Source organism: Mastomys coucha, unplaced genomic scaffold (assembly GCF_008632895.1).
Source record: "Mastomys coucha isolate ucsf_1 unplaced genomic scaffold, UCSF_Mcou_1 pScaffold13, whole genome shotgun sequence".
Classification (NCBI taxonomy): domain Eukaryota; kingdom Metazoa; phylum Chordata; class Mammalia; order Rodentia; family Muridae; genus Mastomys; species Mastomys coucha.
In genome coordinates, this window is record NW_022196895.1 from 38,077,782 (window position 1) to 38,094,647 (window position 16,866).

Sequence of the window (16,866 nt, forward strand, 5' to 3'; positions counted from 1 at the left end):
ATGTAGACAGACTTCCACCAGAGTACTGGAGATGATTGCCTAGAAATCAGTTGAGTGAGCTATGATCACTTTACAGATACATGATGGGAACTCTGAGCCTGATCCATCTGACAATCGGTTTCAGAACTTTTAACGCTTGCTAGATTGTCTTTAGTTCTTTTCCAGAGGGAGTTGAATGAGGAAAATACTTGGTAATGATCGTTCTTGGTCTTTCTCTCTCTCGTATGCTGCTCAGGGGCCAGACCAATGTATGGGAAATGCCCTGGTGGTGAGGAACAAAGAAAAACTGAAAGTTGTTTTTGAGACTTCTGAGTATGTTTTCCTATGTCAGGTGTTGTTTGAAATGAGTCTAAATCTGTCTTCCCATCCCTTGTCTTAAAGTGCTGTTACAATGATGCTCAGTTACGGTGTGCTCGAAGTATATCTATCAAGACACTTGATGCTTGAAATCACCCAGGAGGGAAGTGTCTATGTGAGTGAACTGATTGATGGTGAAGGCTAGGATATATAATAGAACCCATGTGGATATGAACACCGCCAATGTGTATCTACAAATCCAGAGAACACACAAAATGTGTGCTGGGCAAGGGTTACACTACAGACCCCAAACCATATAGATTATCCACTAAAGCCTCCTATGACTACTCTTGATAGCACATCCTAAGGACATTGTCTGGACTGCTGTGCAAGAGCACAAATCTAGAGGAGAACACAGTCCTGCGAGTCCATCTGGATTATTTGCATTGTCATTTCCCAGACTACCTGAGCCAAAATGGACAAAACACTATGGCTTAGACTATTGGCATACTTAAGCCATCAAAGATGCATTCTTTGAAGCCCTGCCTACAGCAAGCTTTAATGTTAGCAGCAGGGTCCCAAGACTGACTGTTCTGGAGAGCTTCAGTGAATACGAGTTAGTGTTCGGCCCTGGACTCTCTCCACACACAGAAGAGGCCTGGGGTGTGCATTAACAGCTGTTTCCTAAAGCTTTTCTTCTGAGAGTCCAGTCTCTTGGAGTTCACAGTGCCTTTAAGACAACCATGTGGTAGGGTTGTGTGTGTGTGGATTGAAAAATGAGAGCGGGTAGTTGGTGCGGTTTCTTCACTGAAGTTTTTTTTATTGCTGTTGTGCTTGTGTGTGTGAACACATTCCAGAGAAGGGATGGGCGCTCACTTCTCGGGAAGTCTTCTCAATCAATCAGAATCCACAGGCTTGCAAAGGTAGAGGAGGGTGGAGAACAAACTTTATTCAAACATGCCTTGTTAAGGAGAAAAGCTATCTGTCTCCGGGTTGGCAAATCCCCCTTGAATGCCTAACTCCTAGGAGCCTCTTCTTTTCTGTTCCCTAAGAAAGTCTGACTTGCCTTTCAGGAGATGCTCATCATCATTGTGGGGATGTTGCCTGGGAAGAGGCAAGCCCCCTGTACACTTTGAAAACTCTGTTTAGGTTTTTGTCTTTCACTCACTTTGCTATGAAAAGTGATTCCATGGGTACCAGGGAGTTGAACCATCCTCGAGTCACAGAGCATGCTCCTCCACAAGAGAGATGGAGGAACAGATAATACATAAGACATTATGATAGTAGGTGTCTTGAACCTCTTCTTGGGGACTTGGAATATGAGACAAGGGAGACAGTGATGTGTCTTTGCCTAGTCACCAAGCTGTCCTGGACCTAAGCCTGTCATTAGGCTGGAACACAGATTTGAGCCCTTGAGGGCTTATGCTTTCCAAGAGAATCTGAATTAAAATAACATGCTTTTCAAAGAGAGGAGCTAGCAGCCCACCACTAGCATCCCCAATTCACTCATTTCTTTCTGTGAAGTATTCATCTCATGCCCTTTGCCTCTTTCTGGGTTATGAAGAAGCCCATTCCTGGATGTTAATATGGTGTCATTCTACAACTTGTTTCTGCTTGAAAAATAGAACTATCTTTCCTGTATGAAAGCATGAAACCATCATGCCTTCCAGCTCAGTCACTCTGAGACTGGACTTGCAACATCATTCAACACCCCCCCACAAGAGTTATTTTCCCTCTCTGCCTCAGTTTATCCAACCAAACCAATATCTCTTCCCCAACTCCTTCTCTAAGGCACTGTGAAATTATCTTTGCAACATGCTATATCACCATGGACAACATCTGCCAAGGAACTGCAAAGCACCGTCATTATCGTTAATTTCAACTCTCGGTATGACCTTGGCCAAGCCACTTAAGTTGGCTGGGTCTCAATTTAAAATTCTGTAAAATGGGAAAATGTATTGTAAAAACAAGAGCGATAGTTTGACACCTGACTAATTAGTGCTTGCAAAGCAGTCTGAGAGCCTCAGATGAAAGGCATTGGAAGATCGTTATCACAGTAAACATCACTATTGACTGTTTATTGTGCCAGGCCATTCATGAGGCACTCTGAAAAAATAAAAATAAAAAACAGGAGTTATAGCCCTTGCAGCAAAATGGAACAGGCATTGTTATTAAACATGAGTCTATGGTGAACCTGGGGTAACACCGAGTCAAAGTACTCCCCTGAGCAGGGAAAATAATCTGTTGTCATAGGGTACCATTTTGTAAAACACCTCTTTCATAGGCCTCCTTGATAGCCTGGCACTCTGAAGGAGTTCATTTAACTTCCTACCCACAAGCCCAAAGTCTGTTCTGCTCGCCCAGGCTCATCCACCAAACAAGCTCATCAGGATCCTTCTTGTTGGCTCAAAGAGGCCTGATGCCTGTTGTGCCAGCAAGTATGTTAGGGTGGAGCCAATGGTCACACCTCATGGTGCCAGCCCAACAGAGAGAAAAATTAGCCCATTGTGCCTACACATCTAAATCCCTCCCAAGCTGATTGTGTAAAAAGAAAACTTGAGACGTGGCTACAGGCTTTTACAGCATACAATTATTCCACACAGATTAGGAGATCTGGTGGGCTCCCTCTGGTTCAAATCCCTCAGCTCCTAGGTCTTCCTCATGATGCAGCCAAGCAAAAGAAACTGCACAAGCCTTCCAAAAGCTTTCTGAGTTGCCAAAGAGCTTCTCTCTTTTCCTCCTCATTCAGTTTAATAATATTTCTGAATTTTTATTCAGGAAATTCAGGACAGGAAATAAAGGTATTGAGAAATTAAAACTCCAAACTCCAAGTCTGCTCCTTCAGTGGTTGTGTACTTTAACTGAGTCACTTAAACCTCGGGGCCTTCAATTCCCCATCAGCAAATTGAAGATAATAGTAGTACCTACCTCAGAGTGTTGTTGAAAGATATAAGGAGCTGATTCACACCCATTAACTCTTAGTGCACTGACTATAAATATTAGCTGTGACCATTACTGAAGTGACTCAGCACTTTCTACTCAAAACTACCCACCCTCTCTCACCCCTTTGTGAGTTAAGTGCCACCCCAAAAGGATTCTTGGTACCCTGATTATCTGCCATGTGTGGTTTTCTTCTAAATGATCTATGAGCCACAATTCAGGTATATGACATCTCAGCACAGGCTGGCTTTGAGGCTCCATTCCAGAACCATATACAGAGAGCAAGAATCCGGTTCACCTCCCAAGCAATGATAATTCTTCATTAACTTTGCATTTTCTTTTTTCCCTGCCCCCTCCTCTTCCTCAGCATAACTATCACCAACCTGGGTCTCTCAAGACTGGACTTTTCTACCTGCATTGCTAAGCACTGTGACAATCACAGGCCCCAGCAGCAAGAACACACCTGCTGTCACCACACACAGACCAGGTGGCTTTGTCATAGAAACTTCCTCAGCTGCTGTTGCAAGCAACTGAGGAGGGAAAAAATGGAGCCAGAAAGCACTTGAGGGAGCTGAGGTCGGGCAGAAACCACAAGGTGGTTGTGCCCCTTTCTTGGGTCTCAGAGGTGTTCTAAGCTGTAATACAGATGGTGGGTTTTGCTAAGTGTGCAGAGACTAAAATCATTCCAGTTCCTGAAAACACCAGTCAGGTGACACCTGGAATGACCATGTGTAGCAGGTAGAAGGATTCAAGTACACAGTGGCTGAGGTTGAGAATCTCGGAGACACGGGTGACTCTCTGGCTTCACTCATATTTATTTGTCAACAACTTTGAGGTCACTGCTGTCACCTGCCCTCAGTGCACTCTCCCTTCCATTGCTAACTGTGTTCATGGATTTCTGATCAAACGGAGCTGCCTTTGTGCTAGGATTTAGTACTCGTTAGCTGTGAAGCTTCGGGAAGTCACTTAATGCCTCTAATCGTCAGCTTCTGTATTATAAAATGTAGATAATAACGGCATGCGTACAGCATGAAGTTAAGACATGATGATGCGTATCGAGAGCTTAGCCTAAGTGCCTGGTACCCAACAGGTGCTAAGACAAATTAGCAACAGTAAATGATAAAGCATCAGCCATAGAAAACTCTGCTGGCCCTCAAAAACAACTGAGCAATGCTCATATGAACTCAGAGACTGGAGCATAAGCAGGATCTGCACCAGGCTTTCTGCATATATACTACTACTACTTTACTACTGTTATGAGACTCCTGAAAGTATAAACAAGTGATTCTGTACCTTCTCTTGGGGCTCTTTTATTCTTATGTTGGCTTAGATTGTCTAACTTCGATATGGTGGTTTTCTTTTTTTATTGGATATTTTATTTATTTATATTTCAAATGTTATCCCCTTTCCCGGTTTCCCCTCCAGAAACCCCCTATTCCATCCTCTTTCCCCTTTTTCTTCTATGAGGGTGCTCACCCACCCATTCCTGTCTCCCCACCCTGGCATTCCCCTACAATGGGGCATTGAACCTTCCCAGGATCAAGGCCTCTCCTCCCATTGATGTCCCACAAGGCCACCCTCTGCTACATATGTGGCTGGGGCCATGGGTCCCTCCATGTGTACTCTTTGGTTGGTGGTTTAGTTTCTGGGAGGTCTGGGATGTCTGGTTGGTTGATATTGTTGTTCTTCCTATGGGGTTGCAAACCCCTTCAGCTCCTTCAGTCCTTTCTCTAACTCTTCCATTGGGGACCCCATGCTCAGTTCAGTGGTTGGCTATGAGCATCTGCCTCTGTATTTGTCAGGCTCTGGCAGAGTCTCTCAGGAAACAGCTATATCAGGCTCCTGTCAGCAAGCACTTCTTGGCATCCACAATAGCGTCTGGGTTTGGTGACTGTATATGGGATGGATCCCCAGGTGGGGCAGTTTCTGGATGGCCTTTGATATGGTGGTTTTCATTTATTGCATTTCTTTTCATTTTGTTAAGTTCTGTTCTTATCTCCTCGATGCCTGTTGCAGGGGGCTCCTCACTGTTTTTGTGAGCACAATGTTATGTGACCTGCTCTGGTTGGTTAAAGGTGTCTGGCTCATTCCCCATGAGAGGCCTCAGCTCTAAGGCAGGTGGGTGGGCATGAAGTTCTCCCTAGTTGATATCCATTATCCACCACAAGGGAAACACTATCTTGGGGATTAGCATATGCATATTTTGTGTTGTTTTCCCTTCTGCTTAGGAAAGATTGCTACACACATCTCATCATACTATAAAGAGGGTTGCGAGAGAAAGTACTTGTGTAGCTTATTGCCCATGAAGAGTAGCCTCGGCTGACCCATTCCAGGGTTCTGCTACCTTTTGCATTCTTTTCATTTTTGCTTAGTCCAGAGACCAGCCTTTCACATGGGTGCACTATAAACCCTTAATGAGTGTTCCACAGAGCTCCAGAGTCAAACCACAGAACTATAAACTTCTTTTCAGAATGCTGTTGAGATTTCAAGAGACTTTAACCTCTAATGAACTGGGAATCTCCAACTGAGAGATTGTAATAAAAAACCATTTCCCAACCTCCTCTTCCTCTTCCTGTTCGGTGCTGGGGATTGAACCTGGGGCCTTGCACACACCTAGCAGGTGTTCATTTACTGAGCTCCTTCCCCCATGCCTTCTTGTTTATTTTATTTATTTGAGAGAAAGGTGTTGATAAATTGCCCGGCTCATTTTGAGTGTACCCTGCAGTAGAGATCCCCTGAGGCTCCAGTCCCATTGCCTCAGCCTCCTAAGCAGCATTGCAGGCTTGGAGAACTAAGGTGAACTCACCCCCCAAGCCTCCATGATACTGTACCACATTCTTGTCAGGACCTTAGTAACAGGACAAACTTTCAGAAGTGCTGCCTCAGAGTTCACATGCTCAGTCATAGCACAGATGCTAGTTTTAAGCAACTCTGAAACCCACTATCTCCATCCTTCGCAGTATTTCCTTCCTATTGGTTTCTAGCCACGGGAGCTATGGTAACTGACACAGCGCAGTAAGGATATTACCTTCCCATGTCTAAGTCTCCAACCCTAAGTGACTGGAAACCCAGCTATCAGCATACAGGAATACAAATCCAGGTATCACATGTGTGTCTGTGAATGAATTAGATATTGATTGTAAGATGGCATCCATTATAAGACACATTGTCTGTATTCTCATGACGTATAGGGGGAAAAAGAAACATGGCCATATTAGGTATTCATTGTAAGGCACGTTTAGTTTTAGGAATTCTGGGGGGGTACTAAGCACAGTATTGCCTCATTCTATGTATATAAAGCTCCAGAAAATATGGAATTGTGAGCTATAATGATTTGGAGGCTAATGAAGATGTTTAGTGTAATGTATGGCACTCTATCAAAATTCACCATCCTTTTACACTTAAGTGGATAAATCTATATGTATGTTATAATTCAATAAAATTGTTTAAGGCAAGACAAAGAAGACATAGACTCAAACATACTATGAGAATGTCAGGTAATGAGGTAGATCATTTCTGAGGGGAATAAAGCTTGGTCAATCTGAAGAAACTTTGTACAAGATAGGTCATTTTTAAAGACTGAAAGAGAATGGGGTCCAGGTATGAGAAGGCAGGGTCTGATCTGTACATGGACTGCAAGGAAAGGCAGACAGAGACGTGCTGAATTAGAACAGCAGCTGGAAGGGAGGAAACAGATGGAGAAGAGGCAGGGTGTCCTGCCTTCTTATCAGGGTGACTAGACACCACTTGGAAGGTGTGTATCCTCATAATAGAGTCACTCCGACAGCCATGCCAAACTGGCTTCATGTCAGCATGTGGTCTTGCAGCTACACCAGTAGAGACTTGATGGATTTGATCAGCTAAGTGAGATAGGTGTGCTCCAAGGTGGTGGCTAAGCACGTTGGGTAATGGAGAAGCAGCGGAAAGCAGAGCCGATCTTCCTTCGAATGGTCAGGTCACCTAGTAAATCCAGCACATAGGAATGCCAGCCACAGCACCCAAAACATTAGTGATGGAACAGCACAGGACACGGCCCTTCGTGTGCAGCTTCCAGCAGCTTGGTCTTTGTCAGCAGTAGTGCTGACTCACAACCCCAGAGCTACACCTCAGAAGCCAGACTACCCAGTGCCTGCCACACACAGGCCTTGTCCTGACAGGTCATACCAGGAACTCTCACTGAATTCAGCTCAGATCTCTGTCAATTCCTCAGCTTTTCTTCAAGATACCTAGAGAACATAAATCTCATTTCCAATGCTGGGCTCAGAGCCCCTCATTTACATCCTAACCCATGGCAGGAACTCCAAAATGTTTATTGGAAGTTAGAGTAAATAAATAGATGAGTTCATGTCCCTGGTAGACTTTATGGAACCATGGGCTAACTCGTCTTTGTACAGAAATGAGTCCTTCATGAATTAAGCTATTACAGAGCTACGTGAGGAATGAGCTGCACACTATATTAGGTACAAAGCACACGGTGCCTGAAATGTTCTTGACATGAGTCACCTCCTTAAATACCTTTCTAATGGATGAACACTCTGTTAAAAAAACATGGTGGGTCAGGTTCACAATCACTTGGGTCGTGAATCGCTAACCTGAAGACAGGAACTGCCACTCTGAACAAGGCTAACCTCCTTTGAGTCCACTCACACTCCTTGGTTCTTGGTAGGCACATTTCATCAGAGTTCATAGGTGTTGGTCACAGAAAGGAATAGGCTCCCAAATAATTTGCCTGTGAGTTACAAGCTGACCTGATCTGACTCCTACTATCACTGTGGATAAGCACATGGCTGGGGGACTCAGTTGCCGTCAAAATCCTAACTTTACCATTCATACTGTGTTAGGCCCTTCTGTGCTCATCGTTCCACAGCACGGACAGCTTTCATCTTTTGCATCCATAGTCACTGTCTCCAGAACTTGTTCATCATCTCAACATGAAATTGTGGACCCTCTGTAGTTTCTCAGTCCTTCCCCCAGCACCTGGTATGTGCATAGGTCTCCCCGCCTCTCGTGTGTGTGTGTGTGTGTGTGTGTGTGTGTGTGCCTGTGTGTGTCTGTGTGTGTCTGTGTATGTGTGTCTGTGTATCTGCATGTGTCTGTGTGTGTCTCTGTGTGTCTGTGTGTCTATGAATGTGTCTGTATGTCTGTGTGTGTCTGAAGGTGTCTGTTTGTTTGTATCTCTCTCTGTGTGTGTGTGTGTGTGTGTGTGTGTGTGTGTGTGTGTGTATTTCTGAATAAGGAAACAGATGTCTTAGTAGTATTTTAAAATATGCATTTCAAATTTTCTGCTACTTCTGATTAGACTTCCCACACGATAAGCAAACAAAAAGATAGTATTGTGACTCTGAAGAGAGGCCCTGGTTTGATAGATATTAGCTGTGTGGTGTGCTTCTGGGTAAGTTACTTAGCAACTCTGAGAATTGTTGGTACCAAATAGCAGGGAATATCTCACAGAATGATTTGGAGAATTCAGCGAGACAGTATTTATTAAGTATCCAGCCAATGGGCTAGTTAACTTAAGGTATACCCATCCAGGGAGCCACATGTATCTGCTAAAATGCTACCCCACTTCCTAGTTAAATGGCTATTTCTATGCTGTGAACATGGAGGTATGTAGCATCCTGGGGGCTGTGGGAATGTTTCAGTAAAGCAAGTACAAGAACTAGAGTTCAATCCCCAGAACCTATGTCAAAATGCTGGGCATGGTGGGAAGCAGAGGTGGAGAATCCCTGGGGCTCATTGACCTGATTGGTGAGTTCCAGCACATGAGAGCACACTCTCTCTCTCTCTCTCTCTCTCTCTCTCTCTCTCTCTCTCTCTCTCTCTCTCTCTCTCTCTCTCTTTCCCTCTCTCTCTCCATATACATTATATACAATATATATATAATATTATATATATAATTTTTAATTTTTTTATTCTCTGTGCATTGGTGTTTGGTCTACATGTATGTATGTGTGGTGTTGGATCCTCTGAAACTGGAGTTACAAACATTTGTAATCTGGGTGCTGGGAACTGAATCTGGGTCCTTTGGAAAAGCAACCAGTGTTCTTAATCACTAAGCCATCTCTCCAGCCCAAGAGACCCTGTCTTAAAGGAAGTAGATGGCCTTCCAAAGGAGTACACCTGAGGTTTCCTCTGGCTTCCACACACATGCACAGGCACTCGCCCATGCAGCCACACGTTAAATAAAATGACAATCCTGGTACCAATTGATGCATGAATCAAGAAAAATTCTAGGAATTACCTAACACAGGTCCTTAAGAACACTAAGCTCTTGTAGGCACTGTAGTAGTAACCTTTCTCTTTGGCTTCAGTGAAGATGAAAGCAAATGAGATGTGACTCTTGTCCTCAAAGAGCCTTATACACTAACCACGTTGATGAGTTAATACATCCTTAAAGGAGCACAGCATGCTAAGATAACAGGTGAGGGACTGTCTCTCCATGTGGAGCGTACCCCTTGAGTGTCATTCCTGGGGCAAAACACTTCAACCCACAGATTCTCATTTCATGTGTTTCTAATTTTAAGAAATTAATTTATTGTTATGTGTTTGGATATTTTTTTCCTGCAATGCACGTCTGTGCACCATATGCACACAGGGCCTGCACAGGCCAAGAAAGAGAACCAGATGCCCTGGCACTGGAGTTACGACAGGTGTGAGCCACTGTGTAGGTTCTAAGAATTGAATCCGTCCAGCCCAGAGACTCTCAATCTACATGCAGCCACAGGCGTATGCTGCTGGAATCTCTATATTGTATACAGTAGCCCCAGGCTCAGCTGGTGAGGATATTATTTTTACAGGAGAATATGATTTCAGGTCAAATTTTAGCATCCCTGCAGTAGCTGTGGGAGAGTTCAGAGAAGTGATTGAGTTGCGTCTTTTTTTTTTTTTTTTTTTAATGTACATGGTCTGGGTCACTAATCATCTAAGCACCGATAGACAACACTAAACCTACAAACTTCAAAATACACTGAGGCGTATATCCTAAGTATTGAGTCCCAGACCCATGGTCTCAAGGCTTCTGGCTTTGGAAAATGTGCCTTTGGGTATCATTCACAGTCAAGAGATAGAGTCAACAATTTAGAGCACTTGGTATATAGCCCTTCTCCCCCCAAAAAACTAATAAGAGGATACTAGCCTGAAGAAGGAGAAATAAAGCAGACAATCCCAGAGAGCACAAAACAGATCATCCACGCTGAGGACATCCATCAGAGAGCCAGGGATAGGAGGGCAAAAATGTGACATTTTTCCTAATGGGGAAGTTGACCCTCATACCTGTCTCAGACTCACTCTTAGGTCTCTGTAGCCTCCATTCCTCTGGGACACAAGTCCTCTGCTTACACCCCAGGTCAGTCTTATGTGCCTCCTGAGATTCCCAGGATTCCCTGTTGCTACTAACTCTGCCAGCTTGCACTCTACTCTTTCCCAGTAACCTTAAACTCTATGGTTAAGAAAGTTCCCCTCTCTGGCTGGAGAGATGACTCAGTGGTTAAGAGCACTGACTGCTCTTCCAGAGGTCCTGAGTTCAAATCTCAACAACCACATGTTGGCTCACAACCATCTGCAATGAGATCTGATGCCCTCTTCTGGTGTGTCTGAAGACAGCTACAGTGTACTTATATATAGTAAATAAATCTTTTCCTCCCTCCCTCTGTATCTAGCACCGCCTCTCAAAGGCAACCAACACTCACTGAAGAGTTATTTGAATGCCTAACGTTTGCCACTCTGTAAGAAACCTCACTCAGATTGATCCACCTCAAGGCTGGAGAGCTCCCCCTGGAAGCTACCAGAAAGCAGGCCATTGTGCTCCCAGAATCAGTACCAGCTGATGTCAGGTTGACATAGGTGTTTCTTGACTTAGGGCCAGGTGTGCTAGGAATGGCATGTAAGAGCTTGCAGAGGATTCAAGGGTAATTTCAGAATGGAGAGAGAGAGAGAGAGAGAGAGAGAGAGAGACTCAAACCAAGATGGAGCAGATTGCAAGAAGATCGCCAGGTGACTGGCATGTCTTCTGAGTAGGCCACCCTGGGTCTTGCAGAACTGGGAATGATATCACCATACACATCAGAGTATTTTAATTGGTTACCAAGGCAATGTGACAGAATCACTGGGCACAGAACAGGAATAGAACTGTGCAGGGCTGTGTTCAGGAACGATGTTTATCTGAAATATTAACAAGCCTCCTGGATAGGAGAAACCCAGAGTGATGATAAATCTTACTTGGGACTTTTGATAAACAAGAGAAAGGGAGCGGGGAAGGAAAGGGAGGGGGAAGGAGAAAGCTCCCCTCCCGCCTCTTTAGAGGAGCACAGCAGTGATCTTCCAAAGCTGAAGTGCCTCCTTGGAGTGGATTCCAGGGGATCGAGAAAACCCAAGGCGGTGGTCTGTGCTTAAAGGAAGGCAGAACCCTATGAGAGGATGGAAGGAGACACCAGAGCTGCCTTGCCCCAGCATATCCACAGAACAGAATTTTCCCATCCCTTCTTTTTAGTTCCCTTTATATTGGAAAGAGAAACATTTTTGTGTTAAACACGTTTCTTTTTATTATCTCATTTTTGTTTTCTTAAGTTGAGCAGGGGAGGGAGTTCAAGGCAAGATTTCTCAGTATAGCTCAGGCTAACTTGGAACTTGCTTTATAGACCAGGCTGGCCTCAAACTCAGAGATTCTCCTGCCCCTGCCTCCTTAGCACTGGGGCTAAAGGTGTGCGCCACCACTGCCCAGCTTTATTGTTGTTTTCTGAGGTCCATGCTTGTCCACAAGGTAGGCTGGAGGTGGGACGTGGTGCCTTCCTACCGTCTATCCGCATCCCAAGACCTGGAGAGTGTTGACTAGTGTCTGACTTCTTTGGAAACATTAGAAGGCCTAAAAAGAAGCGGGAACAGGGACGAATACTATGGTTAATCATTACCTTGCCAATGACTGGAACTATACAGCATGTACCATAGTGCAGGCAATGTACAAAATAAACATGCTTTTCTTTACTCCCTCCACCCTTCCTTGTAGGTCTACAGTATTTCTCTTTTTTTTTTTTTTTAACATTAAAAACAAAAACAGCTAATTTGTGGCAGAGCCAGAACTTGAACCCTGATCTGCCTGAATCCCAGGCACTGAGCACTTAGCAGGGAAACTGCAGGGACCAGGACCACTGGATGGTTTCCTGGAACTCTGTGGGCACTGAAGAGGGAAACCAAGGGAACAAGGACCACAGGATGATTTCCTGGAATCCTGTGGCACATACACGATTTGCCATTGCTGGGTTGCTTCTTGCTGGCACCCATATCTCCACGCTAATGCTTCTCAGAAGCTTCCAGAGAGTGATTTAATCCTTAGCCCATCTCAACTCCACACCAATGATGTGTTTAGTTTTAACTAGGACTGCCTGATCAGAAATTTAAAATTTTCAATCATTAAAAAAAGGAAGTCTAGGTAAGTAGAGAGAATGGAGAAAAAAGGAAGATAGAAGAGAGAGGCAGGAAGGATGAATGGGAGGTCTAAAGGTTGGAGGAGGGTGAGTCAGGCCCAAGGAGAGCGAGAGGGAAGCCAATAGGAAGTCAGATGTGCAAGGATGGGAAATTGGGGGGCGGGGGATATTTTATTGGGAGTTATGACAAGCTCTGGGCCAGAACTAGTCTGCCTTTCCCCAAAATATAAACAGAGTCAGAGCAAAATATTTATGTTCCATTCCCTACAGAAACCTGTCATCTAGGCAGGTGGCAGGAAGCCAAGCCTGAATGTCAGGAAAGTCAGCTATCAACCCTGTGTCAACCAAAAAAAAAAAAAAAAAAAAAAAAAAAAAAAAGCCAGCTACCATGACCACGAAATTCATCAGAGCACTACCAAACCTTGGCAATGACTACGGCTTGGGGGGAAAGTTTCACATTCTCATTCTGAATATTCTAGCATTCCAGATTTAAAGTTTTCCCTTTTCAATTTTAGAGAATGTGCAGAAGAAACAGAAATACCTACATACACATAATTTTAAGGAGGATTTTAATGTAAAGGTTCTCAGGTAGAAAGCAAAAATAGCTACTATCTTGAAGCCCTCCAGTTTTCAAGGGCCGGCGATGACTCGAACCACAGAGCAGTACCGTTTCACAACAAGAAAAGTAAGGTTCAGGAGAAGTAAGACGTATGTCTAAGGCCACTCATATGCACTGACTCCAACGCCACATGCTAGACCGGTGGTTCTCAATCTGTGGGTCCCAACCCCCCGGGATCATTGCCTGAGACCACCCAGAAAGCACAGATATTACATTACAGTTCATAGCCGTAGCAAAATTACAGTTCTGAAGTAGCTACAAAAATAATTTTATGAATACGGGGTCACCTCAACATGAGGAACTAGCTGTATGAAAGAGTCACAGCTTTGGGGAGGTTGAGAAGAACTGCTCTAGACCCACACACTACGGGGTCCCTGGTGAAGCCCTGCTTACCTGGGCAGAGTATGCGTAACACACAGCTGCTTACTGCCCATGCATTTGTGTACTTCTCTCCGGTCTCCTTCCTAGCTTAAACCTCAGTACTCCCAACCACACATTCAAGGTCTGTGTAAGCCATCCCATTCTTGTATTCTGGAATTTGACATCTAAAAGAGATCTTGAGGGTCCCCTAAAGCCAGCTGGCTACCTCTCCCATACCTCAATCCTCTCTTTGGCTTCCAGAGAAAGGTCCACCTCCAGAGTCTGGATGTACTCTATTCCCTCCACAACCTCTGAAGAATAATGAGAAGTGTCTCACTGACATCGAGTCCCTGTCCTTTTTTTTTTTTTTTTTAAAGATATATTTATTTATATGAGTACACTGTAGCTGTCTTCAGACACAAAGGACATTGGATTCCACTACAGATGGTTGTGAGCCACCATGTGGTTGCTGAGAATTGAACTCAGGACCTGTGGAAGAGCAGTCAGTGCTCTTACCTGCTGAACCATCTCTCCAGCCCTACCCTGTCTTAAATAGGAACCTACGGGTCTGGCAAGATGGCTCAGTGGGTAAGAGTACTGACTGCTCTTCCTGAAGGTCCTAAGTTCGGATCCCAGCAACCACAAAGTGTCTCAGAACCAGTCATAATGAGATCTGACACCCTCTTCTGGTGTGTCTGAAGACAGCTACAGTGAATTACGCCAGAGCAGGCAGGGTAGGAGCGATCAGGGCCGGCAGAGGTCCTAAGTTCAATACCCAGGAGCCATACACATGATAGCTCACAGCCATCTGTGTACTCATACCCATAAAATAAATCTTTTAATAAATAAATAAATAAATAAATAAGAACCTAAACTTTTTTAAGGCAACTCCAAACAGGTGTATTTTATTGTCAATAATATCTTATTCTCAATCTTATTTTTTCATGCCTTTTTTTTTCAATCTTATTTTTTTCAAACTGAAGATTTCACCCAGTGAGCTAGTTTTAAGTATTATTGACAAAAGGGGTAGTATAGAACAATGGCTGAGAGTGGTGGTGGGGGGTGGTATGAAGGTGAGGGTGTTAAAGTAATCATAACTGGCTTCACATTCCCACTATTCTTGTTTATTAAGAATAGGGGTAACAAACATACAACACAACACACAAAAGTTCTCAGAAATAACCAATACAATCAAGGACTAACCTGTATTCCTGACTTTTATTAATAGATTTTTTTTTAATTGCCATACCTTCTATACAAGTATCCATCTCATTTCCCTGTACACACTTGGTCCAAGGTCCAGTTACTTTCTGTTTTAAAGCACCCACAAATAACCATGCTGCGGTCTCTACTGCTAAAGATCTCTGAAGTGGCCCCACACCAGGTGGACCACACCGAGTGCCTCCAACAAAAAGTGTCACACTCTTAAGAGAATCCTTTTTGACATCCTTTCCGTGTAAAGAGCCCCTGGGCATATCACACTGTCTTTAAACACCTTAACAGGAATGCTATTCTTCAAAGCCTTTTAGGGAAAAAATATTTTTAGTTTCTGCTATTCAGGCTCCACTTCCCTGCCCATTGCAGCATCTACACGTGGATCCTGAGACGGGTAACAAGGCAGGATGGCTGGGAACGAAAGAGACCTCAGGCGCAAGAGAACTCAGGAGGCGTTGAAAACAGAAAGCTGTCTTGGGAGACAGCTTCAGTGAGACAGCTTCTTTAATTAGGGAACAAAGGCTACTTAAACCTTTGGGAGGTGCATAGCAGGGTTCTCATGGTGAGTGTATATTATTGGCTGGGCCCCAGGGCACTGCGGATGCCTCATTTGCATAAAAAGAGATTCCAGCAACTGCTGTATATGACCCTATAAGGGGAGGGTCTTATCGTGGCTACCCGCTTCTTGATCTCCTCTGGTAAGTAAAGATAGGGGCGAAGGGCTGTGAGCATCAGGACACATAGGCCCAGTGCAGTGGGAAAGTGATCCTACTCTTGCTAATCTCAGGACGAGATTTCAGGGATTTGGACACACCTCAATCGGGTCTGCTCCCCCAAGTCCCATGGCTCCCTGGCCCCAAAAATTTCCATTTTGGAAAGCATCTGTCATTATGTGTGTATAAATTAAGCTCAGTGGAAGGGAGAAATTCTGCATTTTGATAACAGTAACAACTGACATTCGTCAGTTACAAAAAGCTACCCTGAGTACTCTGTGCACACTGGACGGTAAACTAGTCACTAGGAGAGAGCCATGAACACGACAGATCAACATATGCTCTATTAGGAAATGTAGAAAGAACAACACATCCACACATTAATGCATTAATGCATGCCCACACAAACACCCGAGGTCTTACTTGGGTCCCCGAACTGCCTATTTAGAAGACATAAGAGCACTGTCAGGGTATGGGGACATCATCTGGGGAACAGAGGATGAGCAATAAGGAAATACAGTGAAGCCAGCTGCCATCTGGCTCTGAAGCTTAATCCTGAGGTTAAAACTCTGGGAGATGATTCATAAATTCTACTAACAGGTGACAGAACTGGTATGTTTATACCCCCCATCTGTGATGTCATCCTTAGGAGCAAACCAGGCTCTAGAAAGAAAAGAGTTCCAAAAATTGCAGGTATTGACTATAAAAAAATGAGCTGACTATAGAAAATGAGCACACACAAGAAACAAGTGAATATATTTGGGGCACAGACACATAAATATTTAAAACAGCAAATGTAGTCTGAATAAAGCATGATTTTAGTTAACAACTCAGAAATGCTGGTTTATTAATATTAAATTTACCAATCTGGATGTAAAACATTAGCCATAGGTGTGGTTATATACAGGCTATTTAAGAAATTTTTTTATTTCCTTAGTTGTTTTTTTTTGTGTGTGTGTGAATCTAAACAGTTTTTTAAAGTAACAGAATAGAATATACAAAATGTAAGAAAATATAAATAAGATATAAACAAGAAAATATACCCAGGATTGTTGGCTCATGCCTTTTATCCCAAAAGTCAAAGGCAGGTGAATCCCTGGGTTTGAGGCTAGCCTGGTCTACTACAGAGCTAAGTTCCAGGACAGCCAAGACTTCTGTTTTGGATTAAAACACTTATTTACACAGTAGAGAATACCATACTGGTAATTGTTGATATCTTTCAACTACACATTGGTAGTAGTATTCTGCACACAGAAAACATTATTCTAAAACTTTCTGATTTTCATTGGTGGTTTTTTTTTTC

The 16,866-nt window shown here is 43.8% G+C and overlaps 1 protein-coding gene across 2 annotated transcripts in view; it reads left to right on the top strand.

Annotated features, from left to right (window-relative positions):
- Positions 1-16,866, top strand: part of Sh3rf2 (SH3 domain containing ring finger 2) — a 106,948-nt gene that overhangs the window by 576 nt on the left and 89,506 nt on the right. The gene's annotated exons all lie outside the window — the stretch shown is intronic.